Here is a 22580-nt window from a genome sequence, read left to right as displayed (position 1 = left end):
CAAATTATGACACAGTCATTCACTTGATTTACACTTTTGCTGAACAAGCTGGCTCGTGATGAGACCCCTTGTCTTTTGATTGCAACAATCTTGAGTCATTGCCTTGTTTTGGTAGACAGTTTTGGCAAAGTCAGCAAGTTATAATATCTGTGATCATGATAAGTCAGCTCGTGATGAGACCTCTTATTCCTTGAGATATAGCATCTTTTTAGGTCGTTCTTCTGAATGTCGCATTGTCCTTCAACAGGGAGGAAATCAAATTCTCTTTCCTTAAGAAAGTTCTGGACGACAATGATAGGGCTGCTTTTGGTAGTGGCTGTTTTCACAGAGAATCTTTATTTTAATATTGATACCTTTCATTGTGCTGACCTAAAACGAATTCTTTACTGAGATAGCTTTTTTTTGTTTAGAAAATCTTCGGCAAAATCACATAATCAATCTTGTGTCGACGCGTTTCGAACCAACCAGTGTGGTTCATCGTCAGGACAAGTTGAAGACCAATCCAGCTTATCTTGATTAAATAGAGTGTGCAGAGATTCCAACGGCTATAATTCCAACGGTTAATAATCTTGGTCAAATCACTAAATAATTTAATTAATATTCCTAGAAATAGCTAAATTAGGTAAAAAAGGAATTTATTTGTTAATTTTAAAAATAAATAGATATATTATTATTTACGAAAATTCATACCCATATCTGATATTTTAATAATAATAATCTATATTTATTATTCCAATATGGTAATAATTCTTTATTAATCTTAGAATATAGTTACCATAGGTAATTTTGAAATAATTATTTAATGGTCCATTGGTATAATGGTCATTCGAAATTAAAATGATAAGAAAAATAATATATGTATATTAAATAATCTAAATCTAATAATCATTTATAATTCCACACAAATTTTTAAGTCATTATTATTCCTAGAATTAGGTAAATAATATAGGGTTGATAAAGTATGACTAATATTATTAGTATATCATAATTCATCCTTTAAACCTAATGGTCAAATTATTAATTCAATATTTATTTATTCCAATAAAACAATTAAAGTTAACTAAATCAATTATTACTTATAAGGTAAATACCATAATTTAGGGTAAATCATAATATATCTATAAGCCTAATGGCCAAATTTATATTTGTTAATAATCAATATTAATTCATATTTATTTATTCCACTCAAAATATTATTAAAGTTAACTATATGATTAGTAAATATAATAATATTTATAAGGCTTAAAAAAAAAAAAAGGGGGGGGGGGGTTTATTAAGAGAATAGTTAAAGGGAAATTCAAATAGAAATAATTATAATTGTATACATGAAAAAATTAAATCTAATTATAATATGCACACTAGTATCATAGACAGGTTTAGGTTAATACAGTAATTAGTCCAAATTTACTTCATAACTAATAAAGACTCAGATACTCCATAATAATAGGACAAAACCCGCCAAAAGAAAAATTAATAAGGGAGGGGGAAGACAGAAACCCCAAGACCTAACAAAAGGGGAATGGGGAGGCTAGGAAGATAAGGCTGGGACCCAGCAACTGCTAATCTTCCAGCCATCATCCCTATTTAGATTGTTCGGTCTTTTCTCAATCTCCAGGGCCTCTCTAAATTTGCGATGGTGAAACTGCGCAATTTTGGCAATGACTTGAGCCTCCTCTATACATACATGATGCATAGTCTTCCCTGCATGTTCAGCCAGGGCCGAGGACTTGGTCCTACCATGCCTTAAGTCAGCCGAATGCTCGCTAATCCGCTGATTGATAGAGCGACCCGTCTCGCCAATATAAGGGGTCCCACAGGAACAGGGAATGACATAGACGCCCTTCATGTCCTTAGGGTCAATCGGGTCTTTCACAGACCTGAGGGAGCCACGGATAGTATTGAGAGGTCTAAAAGTTTTGGTAAGTTTTGACGTGGTCTCTCTTTACACTTGCATTCCTATCAATGAGGCCATGAAGGTTATTAATAAGCTAACTGACCCGGATAAAGACTAACTTCACCGTATCCGGGTCAGTTAGCTTATTAATAACCTTCATGGCCTCATTGATAGGAATGCAAGTGTAAAGAGAGACCACGTCAAAACTTACCAAAACTTTTAGACCTCTCAATACTATCCGTGGCTCCCTCAGGTCTGTGAAAGACCCGATTGACCCTAAGGACATGAAGGGCGTCTATGTCATTCCCTGTTCCTGTGGGACCCCTTATATTGGCGAGACGGGTCGCTCTATCAATCAGTGGATTAGCGAGCATTCGGCTGACTTAAGGCATGGTAGGACCAAGTCCTCGGCCCTGGCTGAACATGCAGGGAAGACTATGCATCATGTATGTATAGAGGAGGCTCAAGTCATTGCCAAAATTGCGCAGTTTCACCATCGCAAATTTAGAGAGGCCCTGGAGATTGAGAAAAGACCGAACAATCTAAATAGGGATGATGGCTGGAAGATTAGCAGTTGCTGGGTCCCAGCCTTATCTTCCTAGCCTCCCCATTCCCCTTTTGTTAGGTCTTGGGGTTTCTGTCTTCCCCCTCCCTTATTAATTTTTCTTTTGGCGGGTTTTGTCCTATTATTATGGAGTATCTGAGTCTTTATTAGTTATGAAGTAAATTTGGACTAATTACTGTATTAACCTAAACCTGTCTATGATACTAGTGTGCATATTATAATTAGATTTAATTTTTTCATGTATACAATTATAATTATTTCTATTTGAATTTCCCTTTAACTATTCTCTTAATAAACCACCCCCCCCCCCCCCCCCCCCCTTTTTTTTTTTTTTTAAGCCTTATAAATATTATTATATTTACTAATCATATAGTTAACTTTAATAATATTTTGAGTGGAATAAATAAATATGAATTAATATTGATTATTAACAAATATAAATTTGGCCATTAGGCTTATAGATATATTATGATTTACCCTAAATTATGGTATTTACCTTATAAGTAATAATTGATTTAGTTAACTTTAATTGTTTTATTGGAATAAATAAATATTGAATTAATAATTTGACCATTAGGTTTAAAGGATGAATTATGATATACTAATAATATTAGTCATACTTTATCAACCCTATATTATTTACCTAATTCTAGGAATAATAATGACTTAAAAATTTGTGTGGAATTATAAATGATTATTAGATTTAGATTATTTAATATACATATATTATTTTTCTTATCATTTTAATTTCGAATGACCATTATACCAATGGACCATTAAATAATTATTTCAAAATTACCTATGGTAACTATATTCTAAGATTAATAAAGAATTATTACCATATTGGAATAATAAATATAGATTATTATTATTAAAATATCAGATATGGGTATGAATTTTCGTAAATAATAATATATCTATTTATTTTTAAAATTAACAAATAAATTCCTTTTTTACCTAATTTAGCTATTTCTAGGAATATTAATTAAATTATTTAGTGATTTGACCAAGATTATTAACCGTTGGAATTATAGCCATTGGAATCTCTGCACACTCTATTTAATCAAGATAAGCTGGATTGGTCTTCAACTTGTCCTGACGATGAACCACACTGGTTGGTTCGAAACGCGTCGACACAAGATTGATTATGTGATTTTGCCGAAGATTTTCTAAACAATGCTATGGATCACAAAAGTCTGAATTCCTTAATAGCTTTTTTTTTTAATTTTTTGGAGCTGAAACTATCATCATTGACGGGTTAAAGTTCTATTGATAATAAAGATCAAATTCTCAAAAGACTTGCTGTTCATAGGAGCCGAAATTCAAAATCTTTCACAGAGACGAGGCGTCTTTAGTAAATGTCAAATACTGTTTAGTCAGAACAAACTTTATTTGAGAGAGGCAAACATTCTCGAGGGTCATATAGAGAATATAACTAACTTTGCCTATCAATTATTGAAAGCAAAACTAATAACCTAGCTAGATTACTCCTACTCCTATTCTAACTATATACAGGAAATAACTAAGTAAAATGATATTTCCAATGGAACCAACGATTCATTATTATCCCTAGCCGCATGAATTTTCCAAGCATTGGTAAAAAGAATCGAATTTCTCTTGGATTGAATTCGTTGGTTAGGGAATAAGAACTTATAAACTCAATTGGAATTCTGTCTGATTTTATTTTCTCATGAGAGGTCTTTTCTAACTGAGTACCTATTGGATCATAAAAATCGGGATGGATTTCTTTTGTGATTTGGTGATCTTTCAATAGGAGGGATAACAAGTCAAATTGTGAAATGGGTTTTTTAGTTTCGATGGCTTGTAACCCGTTGCTTGTTGACATTGAGTTTTTAGCGATTTCGTTTGAAATGAAAGTTCTTATATGTAAATCGCTGAAATCTAATCTATCAAAAATTTGAAAATTTAAAAAGAGATTCGATTTTGTACAAAATGAACGTGAGTGAGAAAGAAATGATTGGGTATCTATACAAATAGTGGTATCGCACAACTGGGAGTTATTTGTGACTTTTTTCTTTTCACAAGAACTGGCCAAGTTTTGTGAATCAGGAACTGAGTTATGATTACGAACAGGGATGAAGCTTTCCTCTTGATATGAATCATAGATCGGAGTGTCGTCTTGGATAGTAAAATTATTCGAATGAGCTTTCACTTTGAGGTGAGGGTCAGCTGGTATAATTCCTGATCTAAGATATTTTTTATCATCTGACCCTAGTTGAGTTACTTGTGATAACTCAACATCATCACGATCGGCAAAGCAACTATCACAAAAGACTTTACAGTGTCCCCTAGGTTCCTCTTTTTCATTATATGTTTTCAGACGAGGGAGGTGAGGCAGCTCTCGTTTAATATGGATCAAAGGCTGTGTTAAAGTGGTCTCTTTATTTTGAAAACCCAATGATGGTTCGTTTGAATAACCCTCTGTGTCCGTTGAAATATGCTTAATATTATGAGGGGAAAAATCGTCATCACTAAAAACATTGGGGTAAAGAGAAAAATGTAAATCTGGAACCACGCATTTGACAACATCAAATAAATCTCGTTCATCAGATTCACTATAAGCATCGGGTTTTAGATCATACCTTTTTGTGCCGATACTTTTTGAAAGAGAAACAGTAGGTGGATCTAACCTTGGCATCAGCATTTGTTGATTTGAAATGATATTGTCTGACTCGATGTCGAAGTCATCTTCTGGTGCTAAGGTATTTTCCCTTTCAGTACTTTCGCCTTTGTTTTCTGGTGTTAGAGCATGCAATACTCCTAGGCTGAATTCTGTTTGGTCAGGTACAGGAGGTAGGAAATACTCATCATAATCTGAAGATTCTTCATCTGTGAGCTCATTCTCGAGGTCATATTGTAGACACTTAAGATGAAATCGCATATTGAAATCCCTTACGGGTTCGTCTTCTTTCCGCAGATAGTCGATTTCATCATATACCTGGTCGTATTCATAGCAATCAAATTCCAAGATGAAAGTCCTAACGAATTGGTCCCAGCTGTGAACTGATGCAACTGGGAGGTTTCTGCACCATTTTCTAGCTTCCGCTGTGAATGTAAGAGTAAAAATCCTGCACAAAACGCCTTCATCAATTTTTTGAATATCAGAACTCAAAACTCTTTGAATGAATTGCAGGGCATGATGAAATGCAGAAGAATTATTCTTACCATTGAATTTTACCTGAGACAATAGCCTTACCACATCTGGTGGAGTGTTGGAAGAGGCAGGAACATGGATGCAACTCCAAATAGGAATTCTGTGAGTAGCCATCCCGTTTCAAGATTTATAATTAAAAACATTCCAATCAGACAATGTGCTCAGGCCCTCCTTCTAGCGCCAAATATGTTGAGGGCCCTGAAATCGGGTCAACAACAAGGGGGATACCCACCTTGCATCGGGAAGCTGGTCCCGTTATCCCCAGTCGGACCCGCTACTCCAAACGGGCACGGAGCCGCCAACCAGGTTCCCAACCGGGTGGGTATCCCCCTTGTTGTCGACCCGATTTCAGGGCCCTCAACAGGGTCGTAGAGTAGGAGAAGGCTCTGTAGTTGAGTGTGCAGAGGCCTAGTAGTCCGCAACTAAGTGTGCGGACCCCTGCAGCTGAGTGCGTAGGGTAGGTCGAGTCTATAACCGGTGGAAAATCAATAAAAGAGAAGTTTTACCATATTTTTGTGTATCTTTTCTTGTTTTATATATTATTGGGTATGAATTGCAAGTTTACTATTTAGTTGTTGCGCGAACTCATATGAATGTGTTGTATAAATAAATATAACATAAGGCATCCATTTACACGAAGATAACTAACTGCTGTAAGACGATAAGTAAGATCTCGAGTGTGACTTAGGGAAATAGTGCAGAGCGGCTGCTCCAGTAGTGCGAAAGCCCCATAGCCCCTAGTTAGGGATGCGCGAAGGCGAATATATCAGGGCGTGAAGGACAGGGAAGTGTGCGAAGTAACCTGCACGAAGGGACTAATAGTTGGACCAAATCAAACCTTCAGACATCTTAAGGGTGGGAAACCTGGTTCTAGCACCCTCCCATACTACTTCGGGTGAGACCTCAGTCCGCGCTCCGCGGACTATTGCCGAAAGGGCCAGTAGTACTGGGATTTGTTTGGCTAATTAACTTCGAACTTGGGTCAAGCCCCAACAAGCCAACATCTATCTTCAACTTGCCTCCTCCAATAATGTGTTCAAAATACACTAAAGAAGTCTTGCCAAATTCAAACTTTGAAATCTTTAAAAACAATTGTTCTTTTCTCAAGACATCAAGTACTTTGTTTACATGCATGACATGTTCATCTCTAGATTTGTTGAATATGACTATATCATCTAAGTACACAATGACAAATTCATCTAGAAATTGTCTCAATACATCATTTATAACTCTCATGAAAGTAGCTGGAGCATTTGTAAGGCCGAAAGGAATAAAAATCCACTCAAACAATCCATGTTTACTTTTAAGTGCAGTTTTCCAGATGTCTTCTTCAGCTATTCTAACTTGATGATAACCACTTCGTAAATCTAACTTAGTGAAATAATTTGCATACCTCAATTGATCAAGAAAATCATTAATCCTTGGGAGTGGATAACGATTCTTTATCGTGATTTTGTTCAGTGCACGGAAATCCACACACATGCGCCAAGTCCTGTCCTTCTTTGGCACCAAGACAATGGGTGAACACCATGGCGAAAGTAGATGGGCATATGATACCTTTGTTCAGAAATTCTTGAATTTTCTTTTTGATTTACATGCTCTCCATAATCGACATGCGATACATGCCAATGTTTGGAAGTAGAACATCCTGCTGCAATTGTATCTCATGCTGAATTCCCCTCTTGGGAGGTAACCCTTTTGGTTCCTGAAACATCTCACCATGCTTGCCTACCACATCAAACAAATCAGATTTCAATTTGGCATCACAACCTTCAAAAGATTCATAATCAATATCATTCTTTTTCTTGATCATGAGAAGCACAAAATTTTTACTTGCATTTACTAGTCTCTTCATTTGCCCTCCATTAACCAAAGAAATGTTTAGGTTTTTGTGATGGGCTCTCACAATGTACTCCACCCCATTCTTGAGCAATAAGTATTTTTTTCATGGCGATAAAATACTGGTTTCCTATCATACAAATAAGGACTCCCAAAATGATTCCTGAGATCTGAAGTGGAACTACATCTAACTCAACTTCATCAATGAACTTTTAAGTAATGGCGAACTTGAATAAACACTTCCTTGTAACTTGTAAATTTGCATTATTGACTATCCAACCCAATGGATATGGCTTATGATGAGGTAAAATTTGAAGGTTGAGTTTTTTAACAAAGTCTTCTGAAATTAAGTTGATTGTGACCCACTATCGAATAATGCATCAATATTTGTATGATTTGAAATTACCCTTACATGAAACAACTCTATTCTTGATTCTTCATTTGGAGTGTTGTTTTGACTGTTTGAGGAACTAGTGCTTGCAACAACTTCTTTCCCTTTTGTGATCATGGCTGAAATCTTGGTCTCATCACCAGAATCTGATCCAAGGTCATGTTGTGTGGTAGCGGTCATCTTTTGTTTTCCCTTATTGCTTTGTTTCTTAGGCTTTAGTTCGGGATGAAATTTCCAATAACGGGCTTTATCATGCCCAGCTTTGGAAGAATGTTGGCATATGGTTTTCTCCCATTCTTTCTTCACATTTTCATTCTTCTTTCCCTTCCATTTTCCTCCCTTCTCTTTCTCCTTACCCTTGAAAGGCTTCTCCTTACTACCCTTTTCCTAAATGTTCTTTCCCCTTGCTTCAAGGTGCATGTCTTGCACACATACCTCATCCAAATTGCTTGGATTGAACATAAGGACAATATGTTTCAAATAGGAATGTAAACCCCCAATATATTTCAACAATGTATCTTGGGAATTCAAGTTTACTCCTCACAAAAAAGCCCTCTTTCTAAACTCCTGGGTATAGTCTTGGACTGTTTGGCCTTTAAGTTGCCTAAAATTTTTCCAACTCATAATGGCTTTTTGTATATAGGCTAAAGGGTAAAATTTCATTTTTATTGCAGAAACAAATTCAACCCAAGAAATGGATATCTTACCATGAATTCGTATTTCCTCTTGAGTCTTTTCTGCCCACCAGACTAATGCGTCTCCTTCTAGCCTCAATGAAGCCAACTAGATATTTATGTCATCTTCTTGAAGGTTCTGAATTGTGTAGTATACCTCCAATTGTAGAATCCAATTTTCTAACTTTTCTATATTCACTTCACCATTGTACATGGGAAGTTCAAACTTAATGTCCAATTTAAGTAAGAGAGTTTTTCCTTTTTGGGTTTTTGAATGAGTATGGGCAGTTTCAGCTGTGGTAGTGGAAGATGATGATGTATGTGATGATGAATATGATGAGGAAGATGATGAAGATGGTGGAGATGGAGGTGGCTTTCCTCCACTACCCTTTGAATCCTTCTTCTCATCTTTTTTATCCTCTGAGATTCCTTCTCCATGTGGAGGCTTATAACTCTCTCCAACCATTCTAGTATTCCTCTCTTCCTAGACGATTTAACCATATCAGTTAAAGTATATAAATATTTCTTCAATTCTTCCTCTTCTAAAGAAAGACCTTTAGTCTCTTTTTCTCCAGACATAATGGATGTGGATTCAGGCTCAGAAACTCGTATTGCTTGTACCTCTTCAATCTCAATTGAAGGCAAAACTTGAGGTGTTTCAAGTGCAGCTATAATTGGAACTTTGGGTGGTGGAGATTGTCGCCTTGCGGCTCTCCTTCTTCTCAGAATTACCTCAGGTGTTGCAACCAACAGTTTCCCTTCTCCTCTCTGCAACTTTAACATTGTAAGCATCACAATTTTGCAAACATTAAAACCCTACTTGCACAAAACTAAAGCAATCAAGCAAATCAACCTTTTCTCTGATACAAACTTGATATGTTATTGAATGTTATTTTTTCTGTGCTAATTTCAATTACAGATTATAAACAAATGCTTGTACATTGCTTCCTGTGCTTAGGTTTTCTTAGGTTGTTTGTGTATGTAAACAGGTAAATTTTGATCAAGTTTTAATGTGACATTCATGAGAAAAATAGCATAAAAGAAAAATGTTGAATAACAGAAATAAAACGTACAACAAACCATCAATTCAACACTTAACACAGTGTTTTGATGAAGGAGTTCACCCCTCCTGGGCTACATCTCCTTGGTCCAACTTCCATGGCTTGGGCCTTTGTATTAGCTCAATATGGAAAAATTGTTGTTTACAAAGCTCTACTACTCCTGATACCTATTCCAATGTGTTCAGAATGTCAAAATTAGCTAGGAACACCTTTTCCTAAGCTCAATTTGGTCGAAAAATGCTCCAGTTATGACTCAAACAGTTTTTCCCTAGAAATCCTCCTCCAAAATTGGAGGAACTCCAGTTAAGGCCACCAAATTTGGAGTTGGTGCCAAATTTGTAGGATACCGCCAAACTAATTTTGAGTTTAACTAATTATAAGTGGAGTTTAATTATTATTAAACATCGGATTAGTGCGCAATTACTGCGCGGTTAACTGACTGTTTATCTGCGGTTTTCGGAGCAGTCACATGTTTATAATAAATGTTAGCAGTTATAGAGTCGTGTTTTCCACCAGAACTAACTAACCGTTTGTTATAACCATTGGCATCACCATTTCATGTTCACATGTATGCGGTATCATGAGGATTAAGGTTTGTGGAGCTGCCGCTTGTTAACCGTTTGTTGTCACGTTGGCACGTTCACATGGGGAGGGCAGGCCCGTGGGCTGACCCTCCTAACCACCAACACTTACCACATTACAATTTAAATATATATGGAGAACTATATGGGTAAGAAACATGCGATAACGTAGATGGTAGAGAGTCTTGGTCACGGGGTCAAACACTGATGCCTCCATAAAAAATTTGCCACTGCCCATAACTGGTCCTTTGGGGAGGGACATGTGGCAGCCTCCATGCTTGCCACTTGTCCCCTCCTCATTGGTTATGTTCTAAACCAATTACAATATGCCACATTACCACCTCTCATCAATCAATAACAATTTGAAACTTGGAAAGCTCCGATTGATCCATTGACCAAAGTTGAACCTGCATAGTCACCTACCACATTAGTAGTACAGACTACTGACTGTGCAGTGACTATGCATTTCTTTTTTTAATTCCACCTGTTTAGAAAAGCGAACAGAACTCAATAACTTTCTCATACAAACTCAGTTTTCAATGAAACAAGTTGCTTTAGGATCATTTTGCCGAGACAGACACAGTCGTTTAGGTTCGAGCCATTATAAGAACTTTGATTTTTGAGCTAAATACTGAGCGCCTGATCAAATATTATGAAATGATTTCTTCTACTTCCATCACCATTTCATAGAACTTGTGATTTTTCCAAGACTTGCTTGCATCATGTTCATTCATGAAATTATTTAGGAGCTATGAATTTCCTTATGTGATAACTTTGGTGGCTTTCATTTTGTTTAGCACACTTTATTATTTTAATCATCCCTTGGCTCTCTGCCTTGTAATTTGACACTTCCATAAATTTCCTAACAATTTAATGAGTTATCTCTAATAAATCCACCCAGTCTAGATATTCTTGGATTTCCTTCAGAAGCCTTATTGAAATTAACTTTTATGAATACTGAGGTTAATGATTTCTAGGGCCGATCTGCTCATTAAAATACATTTTTTACTTGTTTACTTCTAAATAGAGATTTATTTCCCAAAGAAAAGTTTCACACCAGTTGGCATTATGGTCAGGGAGATTTTGGCATTAGATGTAGATGTCTCTACTATCACTTTCTTGACCTGAAACAAAATCTATCAGAGGCTTAATATTTAATATTCAAATATCCCACCATTTTTAGGTTTTCAAATTTATTAGATTGCAAATCTTGGGATGATTTCCCAAGGCCAAACTATTTTGAAAATGGGAGATTTCGAGCGAGGTTATCCTCGTTTTTTTCTAAGAGATACTCCACTTAGTTAACCCTTAAGATACTTTGTTTACACCAGTCTCAATAAAGTTCCAGGCTTGATTCTTTATTTCACATTTCAACAAACGATGTTGGATTTTTCAACATCTCTCATGCGCTTGCTTCACCTTGTTAGCCCAATTTCCCCCCTCAACTTCAAATCTTGTTCTCTCAGGAACTTTTCTATTTATAACTAAAGTTGAGTTTAGCTATACTAGAAGTTAGTCCAAATGATGGGAATACAAATATTTTTATGAAGTTTGGTTTACTAGAGCTATTAATTCAATATCGCTTTGTAATCCTCTATGATGCTATAAATCTATGTCCCATCATTTTTCATCTAATTGAATCACTATCTTCTGTTATCAGAATTATTCTCTAATATAAGCTTTTATCCAAAATTAGTTTTTCCTCCTCACTGGCTGCAACAGGCCAATCTCTGGTCTTCTTCCATTCCTGAAAAGGGACTAATAATCTGTGGGATATTTCTAGTGACTTTCATCCATCCTTGATTGATCATTTCTTCCTTGATTCTTGTTGATTCTTCGGTTTCTTTAAAGGGGTTGTGTTCATTACAAGCTTTATCCAAAATGACACCTCCTCTCCTTCTCCAATCTCCTAAAACAATTTATCTGTTATGCACCAAAATCCTTTGACAATGTTGTTCCAGATTGAGGATCCCTTTGGGAGTTCTTATACTGTGGAATCTCATAAGTACTTTTATTTTTAAGATATTTTTCTTGCATTATTATATTTTATAAAGTATCTGGTTCATATGGGACCCTCCAGAAGAGTTTGGTTGTTGGAGCCTTTGTTGCTATACCACTTCTTATACCCCATCCTCTTGTTTGGGTTTTGAGATTTTTTTTCTTGGGTAGTAAATGCCAAACTTTTTTTTTGCTACATCCCATAGAACTTTTTTTGGAATTTTAATTTCAATATTTAGAGATTACTCTGAAATTCGAATGGTGCATTGATAAAAGTTCTCTAATAAATATGAATGGCCATTTCCAATGATTGAATATAAATTATCTACCTACGAAGAAAATATTCTTGTTGTACCATACTTCCTTCATTTTCTTGATTTTCTCTATACTGGATTTCCAGTTTATCACATTGAAAACACCATCTGAAAGTGGGAATCCGAGTCTTAAGATATTTTTTGGGAATGTTCCTCTTTGGAAACCTATTTTTTCTAGGATTTTTCTATGAACTCTACTAGCTAGTTCAGGGGAAAATATTTGTGACTTTTTTGGACTTATACTATGTCTCAAAGCTTATCAAGTCTTTCAGAAGTGGCATATCTTCTTAAAATAGTAATTATGCTCCAATGAGGCCCTAGGAATACCCTAAGTTTACTTTTAAATAATCCCTTTCAATGTGTGTCTTTATCCCTTTATTTGAGGAAAAAATGGAACCTTGTCCTTGCTGCGTGAGTACACCTAGAGTATGGAGTATGTCCTTGTAACATTGTTTCTTGCCATGTCATTTCCAAGCTTCTTATTCAAGGGTTTACCCTCTGGAATTTGTAAAGGAATAGAGACAAAGAAGCCCTCTATCAAGAAATGAAGAAACACCAAAGTAAGGAAGATATTAGTTAAGGAATGTAACCCTCCACAAAGGAAACTCTATCTCCTAAAGGAAACGAGAACTTTGTGAGGTCCTTTGTAACTCCTTGAAATCCTTTTGACATACTCTTTTTCCTATGAACCATGCCATCCCTCCCAACCTTAACCCCTAGTTCCTATTCCCTCACATAAACTCCCTTTATGACATCCCTTGAAAACGTATTATTTACGTCTCCTCCCCCCTTCCTCATACCACATTTTCAATGAGAGGGACATCATGAGAGTAGTTATATCTATGAGTACCAATAGAGTGACAAATGAGGAAGGGATTAAAGCATAATTCATTAAACATGGCATCTAGTCTCTTTTTTATTTCCGAAGGATGAATTAGGACTATTGTTTCTACTTTTATCTGCCTATTGTTTCCATTTCTAGCGTATTTCAATGTTAAAAAAGGTTTCTCCTAAGGGATTCGACACAATTATCCTTTCTTATAGTTTTTGGCTTTACCACTTTAGTTAGCTTTATAATATTTCTTACTCACAAAAAACTAACTTAAAGGCAAAAGCTAGGTTTTTATCCTTTACAACTTTTGTGCCTTTGCCACCCATGCCTGAGGTGGTTGATTACATCTTTAGTCTATCAAATTTCATGTGAGATTTTTTTTAACTCAACCTTTTTCACCTACACAAGACCTTGGATCATACCATCACCGCTTACTTGGAACAATGACATTCAACTTGTATCTTCCTACCTGCTCGGAACCACATTCAAATTATATGTTCCATACATAGAAACTATTAATTATTGACCTGTCCAAAATTAATCTTTCTTTAAAAGAAAAAAAATAAAAAAGTGAGAAAGATTAATTTTCAAGAGATGAAGCATTACTCTATCTCCTGAAAAGGAAGAAAGAAAAAATCTTTATAATTTAGCATGCAACTAAAAGTAGCCTTGTTGGACTTGCTTTTTGTAATCATTTTTGACATGTAGGCCTTTCATATATAGGTAATGGAGAAAGAAAACTACCGAAAAACAACAATTATTTAGAATCCAATGAAATTAGCTTTGAAAGGAGCCTTGATCAATCCCAATGCTTAGATGCATTTGAAATGAGACCAGTGCAATGGAATCTCATTGGAACTCAACCCTCCAGTTGCACAAGTACTACTGGGGGTTGACATGGGCACAATTCCACCTACAAGTCCATGGGTTAAATTTCTACCAGTAACGTGGATACCTTGTTGAATGCCCTGGTTTGGAATTATGGTTAGGACACATCCATTTGTAGTTGTTCTTAAGTGAGAATATAGTTGGAGACTTGTTTTATGGGGTAGAGTTATTAATTTGAGGTAGAAGAAGTCATGGGAATTTTCATGGTCCTGAGAATGAAGGTTTTGAGTGTCAGTCAAGATGGATAGTTACTTTTTCAGCCAATTATTCGAACAACCATTCATCGATATGGTTTAGGTCATGTGTCCTATGTTGGTTATTAGATCCAGGAGATAACACCTAAAGAACTAAATTAGCAGGTGGAAATTTCATCAACTCTAGGTAATGATATAGTTTTACCTTCCATTATATAATCTTAGAATGTGTTATATGTGAATAGGGTTTCTAAGAATAAATCTCCATTAGTAAACTGTCTTAAAGTTGTATGTGAAGTTAATTCAATATAGGCTAGGAAGAAGAAAGAACTATAGTTTAAAATCTAATAAAAGTGGAGGCTAAAACTAATAACTAGGAGAAAATGAGTATTCATATTCCCCTCCTCACTACAGTTATTGAGAGTTCTCGTTGAAGTTTGAACTTTTTACTTACTTTTCTTTTCAGTTTTCGAACTTGAAAACTCATTTCAGGACATGTGAGGCAACGCTTGTTAATAAACCTACACTTCTAGTTGTCACAACATATTTTGAAAATTTATTTTTGTTGATTTTGAAATATTGTCTAGCTTTGGCATCATTTGAAACTTAAAACCGATCTTCTCCAACTTGATGATGAGTTACGATCTACCCTATTTTCCAGCTCGATTAAGAATTAAAGTACGTCTTATAACAAATAGAGATATGATGGACAAACCCTGCTCTATGCCAAAAATTAAAAATGTTTGTGCTGATAGATGCATAACCATCAGTACTTGCTATAAAGTGAGGGCATTTAGTAGTTGGGGTTGTATTTTTTTTTGGCCCTCAACTCCATGCCCCTCTCATACTTTGAAGCTTTGGAAATATTATTCTATGTTTGCATTATCCTTTGCCATAGAAATTACTGTTATTTTTCCTTGCTTCATAGCTTTTGAGTTTTCCTTCATTCTTAAACTGCCACATAGGTTAGTTCAATTCACACTTCAAATGATGTTCCTTTTTAGCTTCAGTTTTATCCTCTTGTATATGTTTTAAGGAAATTTTTGGTGTTTTTGTTTTATTTATATGTTCTAACCCTCCAAATAAGCAACACAATCCTTTTGTAGGTTATGTATACAAGTGATCTTCATGGTTGCCTAGGCCACCATTGACATAAAACATTATTATGCTTAATATACATGTAAACTCAAGTTGGAATGACCACATTTATTTTCATGGGCCTCTTGGATCAAGTGTAGATTTATATTTTTTATTACTTTGGGTTTCATTGAAGATGGCAACATCTCTGGGATCCACTCATTTCTATGTTGTTTTTCTTCTTGGGATTTTTTAGATGTGCGACAGAGGATTGAAAACAATGTTTGTATGAGAAAGTAGTGTTTATGATAAGTTGACTATTGTTTTGACCATCATGGAGCCAAGTAGAAGCCATGTTAGCTCATATTATTCATATGTGGAGCTAGCCATACATTGTTTTCGTTATCACTTAAGAATTCTAAGGCCAAAATTTCTCATACTAGTTTGATGATAAAGGTCAGTGCTAGTCTAAGTTTGACTTTTGTTTTCCTTAGAGTCTGAGTCTTAGGAGTCTTGAGTCAAATATGCATTCTCATTCATCACTGGTCATTCTCATTCATCATCGGTCTCATAGCCATGTGTCAATTTTGTTTAAAAGTTACTATGTGCCACAAAGCCCTTTAGGTGATTTCGTAGCGCATGTAACCATTTTGAAGTGTTTTCACAGCGCATAAATCCTTTTTAGCAGTTTCGCAGTGCAACAGGTTTTAGGTGATTTCGCAATGCGATATGTTTTAGGTGATTTCGTAGCACATAATTCAAAATTTACACTGACTGCGCTACGAAATCGGAGATTCATGCATTCCGCAGCGAATCTTTCCTAACTGTCAAATCTGTCAAGTTATAGTTGCGTCATTCATTGTCAGTTTATGCACTCCACATATGATTTCCAACCACTTATCTCCATCATTACAGCCGCTAGGTACATTGGTACACATGGATTACAAGTTCCAAGAAAAGCCAGGTATGCACAGTATTAATGATGATTGTATTCGTTGCATGAGAAACAAGTCTGCAAGATTTCAATTTGAAAACATTGTCATCAAGCAAGGCAGCCATTCAAGCGAGGCAGAGATTGGAGTTTGAGCAGCGCTAGCATTTCCAACCTCCATTACATTGAACCTTCATGGAGGGATCGACAGAAAGGAAAGACCACAGATCAGGCAAATGTTTGAGAAACGAACCTGAAGGTTCAGACATAACCTTGAAGAATAGAGAAGTCGAGCATGCATTTAAACAAGCTGGATGTTGGAATTTTTGCAAGAAACTCCAGGGAGGTCATGCACAAGTTACTAAGGAATTTTCCCTGAACTTCACAGGACTGAACTCAAAGGTTGGTATGCTGGAATTGCAGGTCTCACCAGACATGATATCCACAATTACGGAGATTCCAAGGGGGCAAGAAAGTTGGTTTAAGAATTTCAAATTTGATATGGCCCCATGCAAAGAATTTCTAAAGCAGGAGTTCATTAACTCAGATTTAAACAAGTCTGTTCCTAGAAGTTATGTCAAAGAGTCATATGCCAATTTTCTTACTTGTATACAGAAGTACCTTACCTGTGAAGGGAGATATAACAAGGTGTATTCATACCATTTTAAACTTCTATTGCATTTCACAGGAAAGACATCTATTGATCTACCTTTTTACTTATTCCGCAGCTTAAGTAAAATGTGTGACAAGGTGCAGCTAAGGAAAGAAGCCTGTGAGACTTCATTATTCCACCATGGTTTGGTTAAGTTGATTGTTCTGCATGAACTCCAGAGGGTTGGTAGGGACTGGGACACATTCATATTCATGTCTGGTTTCAAGAACAAGACCGGTCTCAGCCCTCAAGCTGCAAAAGATCTTCCAACAACAACTGGTCATCAGGCAGAAACAAGATCCAAGAGGTTTTCAAAGTTAAAGGCAAGGAAACAAGTAAGAGAATCCACCAGGCCACTGACTATCCAGGATACACCCCAGCAGTCCCTTAAAGAGAAAACTCAGGTTAAAGAAATTGCACATGAATCAAGCACAGGTGAAGGAGTTCAAAGAAGAAGGACTAGGAGCCAGGTGGCAAAAGAAAAAGGTAAGTCAGTGACTATTGAAGAAAGCCCTGTTTCAAAGGGAGACTTAAATGACTTATTGCAAGCCATTGACATTGAAGAGTCTCCACTAGTTCAAGCAGATTTGATAGAGTCGGGAAAAGACAAGGCTAAGAGAGTCAAAGCCTCGAAAAAACTCAAGTTTGATGATCAGGTTGATCAATTTGTTTTTAAGCCCAGGAGACCCATAATGAGGAAGTTTAAAAAAGTACAAGAGGAACCGCCAAGAGTAGATGAAACAGGGGAGGTGACACGGCCTCATGAAAGAAAGGATAAAGGCAAAGCAGTTGCCATTCAAGAAGAAGATAGTGTGGAAGACTTGAAAAGGAGATTAGAATCAGCCAACTTTGAAATTGCTAGATTGAAGAAAGCTGCCAGGAAATTTGCAGTTAAGGAGGCTTATTTTAACTAAATGCAAGCTCGGTGGGAGGACCAAACATTTCAAATTCCCGAAGTGGTTGATTTTAATGTTGAATTCCATAGCTGGACTGTTCTTGCAATAAAGGAAGCTCAATTTATCAGAAAGGTCAATACAAACCTCAGATCTGGGATCAAAGTCATGAAGAAACAAATTGAAGACTTAAAGATACAGTTGAGCCAGCGGAAAGAATTCCCTTAAGTCAGTTACACATCAAGTAAGGTTTTGTTTCAGATTTTGATGATTTTCCTTGTTATAATCCTACTTGAAGAATCATACCTTTCATTCAGTTTTGAAAAGCTTTGGAACAATTGAAAAGGATGTTTTAGTATCAAGAGGCTTAAAATAGAAAAATTTTGGTTGAAACTGTGTTTTGTGGAATCACACAGCAGTTTTGTAGCGTGCTACGAAACTGCTGAAGAAGATGACTAATGCACAGCAGTTTCGTAGCGCGCTACGAAACTGCTGAAGCTACACAATCTAATCTCAGTCAACCAATTTTTAAATACACGCGGAAATTTTGAAAAGGGAATATCTTCAAGGGATCATCTAAAGCTATCAACTTTCAACAAGGTCAAGACAAGTGGAGGAAACATGTATTCGAATCCAATTCTAAACTTTTTGTCATAAAGTGAGCACATTTACTACAGTCCAAGATATGTCAGACAGCTTGGAAGAGCTTTTGCCTTCACACATGAAAGAGGTTGACAGCACATCAAGGACGTGGCAATCTGATATATATTTTGGATAATCAAAGATGATGGGCATGGTTCTTTGGATTCGAACATTTTTGAGGCAAACCAAAGGCCGATAAACAGGGACAGTTCTCTGTTTTTCAGAGGCAATGGAGAAAGTGTGACATTGAAGACCAGTATGGAGCTTTGAACATCCACCACAGCCAATCTAAAAAAGGACCACATGTCAAAGAACGAGAATGGTTGTAATTAAGGCTATTATTAGCATAATATGGAGTTAGACTCCTATTTGATTTAGATCTCTAGAAAGTCTAGTAGCAGTTTGTTATATTTAATAGGCAGTTAAAAGTTGAATAGGTGTCATTAGAAGTAGACTTCGAGTTCCCCTCATGCTTGAGGAGGAATCTCAGTCAGGTAAAGGAGCTCTATATATAGGGTAAAGAGAAATGTAATAGGGGTTGGAAATTTATGTAAAAAATCTCTGATATTTGGCCTATGTAAAGACTCTGTTTTTCTGGTAATACAGTACTGGCTTATGCTTCTCAAGAATCATATAGACTTCAATGTATGAGTTTCTTTTGTTGTCTTTTCATGATTATCTACAGTGTTATGAGTATTTGATTACTTAGAAATCACTTGCAGTGTTCTAATTTCCTTCATATACTCGTTGACTGTCTTCTTTGTGTTTGGTATGCCCTACCTATATTGAAATCTGAATGCCTTGACTTTTATGCAAAGCCAATTCTACTGTTAATAATAGATCACATATGACTCCATAAGCCCAATGGATACTTGTTAATTTTGTTTCCACCATTTTAATTTCTATTTGTTTCACAAAGAGTTAGCCATCTTGATCATAATCAAAGACCTTTAATCCCTTGAGAGAGCCCTCTCAGGCTAAGGAGGCTAAGCCTTAGCTAAAAGATTGGTTTGACACAGTTACTTGAAGTCTTCCTGGTCTGCAGCCTGCCAGGGCATGATTTTGAGATAACAGTTTCCATGAAGATTTTAGAGGATCCAAAACACTAATGTTAAATGGAGGGAGGGGATCCAAAACCATAAGCTAACAACTAAGAGAGGGAGTCAAAACCATAGCCACAAGGAAACATAGGGGTTCTTTTCTTATTGGAGTAGATTTATGTTCCAAGCCAAGTAGGTGCAAGGGATACATAATATAGTAGAGCAAAGGAAGAACACGACATTGTAGAAGTCTGTATCAGGGCACAATATATATTTACTCCATATTGAGTTAGTTTTATCTGTGTTTGCATTGTAATCTTTGATAATAAAAATGGCAAGGCACAATTCTTTATTCCTTGTTAGAGCTTTTCCTCTCATGGGTTTCTCCAGGGTAATCATGCATCCATGGTATTCTATTGCATGTTTTTAGTACTATAACTATAATTTTATTCTTGTTTCTCAGTAAAGTTTAAAGAATATGAATGATGCATTTTAAATAAGGTTAAAATATTATACATAAGTAAATATTTGTGCAACAATATAGTCACATTGTATGTGCAATAGCAATATTAAGATATATTTTGATGCATTGTTCATTGGAATATCAAAGGTAGTTTATAAATCACCTTAATAATCTCTACCAACTGCTCTAGTTTTAGAATTGGTAAAGGATCACTTTTTGTCATCTTTCCAGGTATCTTGTTTGCATCTAGTGAAGATTTCAATCATTTCCCAATTGAATTTGTGTTTCAATGTTAAGTTGAACCAATCTCAACTTCGTGTGTTCTTGGTTAGAGGAAACTAGTGAAGATTTCAATCATTTCCCAATTAAATTTGTGTTTCAACGTTAAGTTGAACCAATCTCAACTTCATGTGTGCTTGGTTAGAGGAAACTATTGACTGCTAAATTTTAATGCAACAAGAGATGAAAGAAAGAGTACATGCAATAGAGGCTTGTCAAAGTGAACTTTATCATTCCTTTATAATGTCCACATAAATGATACTTATAGCACATAATTGTAACAAAATGGAGAGACAAGATAAAATTTGATTTTGAGCTTCTATCTAAAATAAATTAGCCAAGGATAAAAGCTTGTGCATTGTATGCATGAAGTAGCATGGATTCTAGTGTTTAGATGTTTACAAGAAGCTATGTAGGTTCTAGCGACTAGATGTACACATGAAACTGCAGTGGTAGGATTTTTGTTTTACATGGAAAGGTTGCACTAAGTTACACATGCCATGCCTCATAATGAACACGTGAAGTCCAGAGCCCCAACTCTCCATATTTAATGGTGTGTTTGCACTTGGCACTAGGCTCGACATCCATTGTTATAACCCACACACCTTTATGGTATGATGGATATTTATCTTGGTTAATATAAGCTAACTTATTGAAAATCAATTCACATAAGAGCACTAAAGTAACCTAGTCCCCAACAACGCTGCTAAAAAATAAAAAAAGGTACTGTTAGTGCTAACCAAGTAATAGATCCTTTCCTAATGGATTGCATGCACTAGATCTATTTAACCAATTATGGATTGAATGCACTAGATCTATTTAACTAATTTCTTATATTTTATCTTTAGCATAAACATGCTTCGGATGCTGATGTTGTATTGGTGACATGGAATCCTGTGTCCAAAAGGTGCATTAATTTTTAATATGAATTAGCCTCTAGTAATTCAAGAGAATGTTGAACTTTCTAAAATTACTTATTTCTTTAATAAGCTTGAAGTCTAACATAAATCTTTGCATGGTTTCTTCTTAGTTTTGACGTGTCTTGTTCTATACTCGCAACTCTTATTCCTCTATTCATTTGCAGCTCTTTGGACACATTAATATTTTGTAGGATTTCTCCCACTATGAAAGAATGTATCTAGAATGTATCTCTAGAAAATTTCTCCTACAGTCTAACTTACATATTTATTTACAATTACTTGATAACATACTTATCCGGGTGACAAAGTTGTACCTCTGTTTAATCCAATGTTGGTCTTTGATTATTCTTTGTCACATTATTTTCATGTCTTACCTCTAGACCCATTTAATTTTTGTCTTCTTTTGTTTAGTGCCCATATTTAGGGTTTGTCTTCTTTTGTTTAGTTCCAATATTTAGGGTCCTTATTATGTGTCGTGCAAAGGGTATGGAATGTGCCAATATTTAGGGTTTGTCTTCTTTGGTTTAGTTCCAATATTTAGGGTCCTTATTATGTGTCGTGCAAAGGGTATGGAATCGAGTTACTTTTCCAAATGTTTCAATGGAGGGAACCTTTTACAATCATGCATACTCACTGTATTTGTAAAAGCCCTGTATGAAGTTTTACATTCTTGTTTTTTCACTGAATTGCAAGTCTTGCCACTATTTCTTGTGTTAAGATGATTCTATGAGTGAAGTGGTAAATGCTGGGTAAAAAATTATTTGAGCTAGTATTCTGTTGGGTGGTGCTTTCCTTTCTTCTTGTCTTGCCAATCTTCTTAATTTAGCTTGCAATTCAACCAATGTCTAAATGATGGTAGCTCATCATCTCAATTCCCCATCATTTGTTTGGGAAGACATACAAATTCTGGGAATTGGATTGGGAGACAGATACTAACAAAGAGTTATGATATTCAGGTATTAGAAGTCTGAAAAGAGACCGTGGTTCAATTTTGCAAAAAGACAATGGATACATCAAAATAAGTTTTGTGATTTTCCACCATAAGTGAATGGAGATAAGATTAGTTAATTTAGTGCTCAACATAGATCCCAAAATAGGGGAAGCTCCTTTATTTGTTAATTATTCCAAAATATAAATTTCAAAGAAATTCAAGAGTGACTAGTGTAAAGTAACAAAGAAAGCAAGGAGAGGCAATAACAATTCACCTTTGATGTTAGAGGGAAGCCAATGGATTTGAACAGTAAACAAGACTATGAGGAACTCACGACATAAGCCCA

This window comes from Pinus tabuliformis, chromosome 2_1 (genome assembly GCF_031772625.1).
Source record: "Pinus tabuliformis cultivar Carrire ecotype Pingquan chromosome 2_1, CPIR1, whole genome shotgun sequence".
Lineage (NCBI taxonomy): Eukaryota > Viridiplantae > Streptophyta > Pinopsida > Pinales > Pinaceae > Pinus > Pinus tabuliformis.
Note: the sequence above shows the minus strand (reverse complement) of the source record.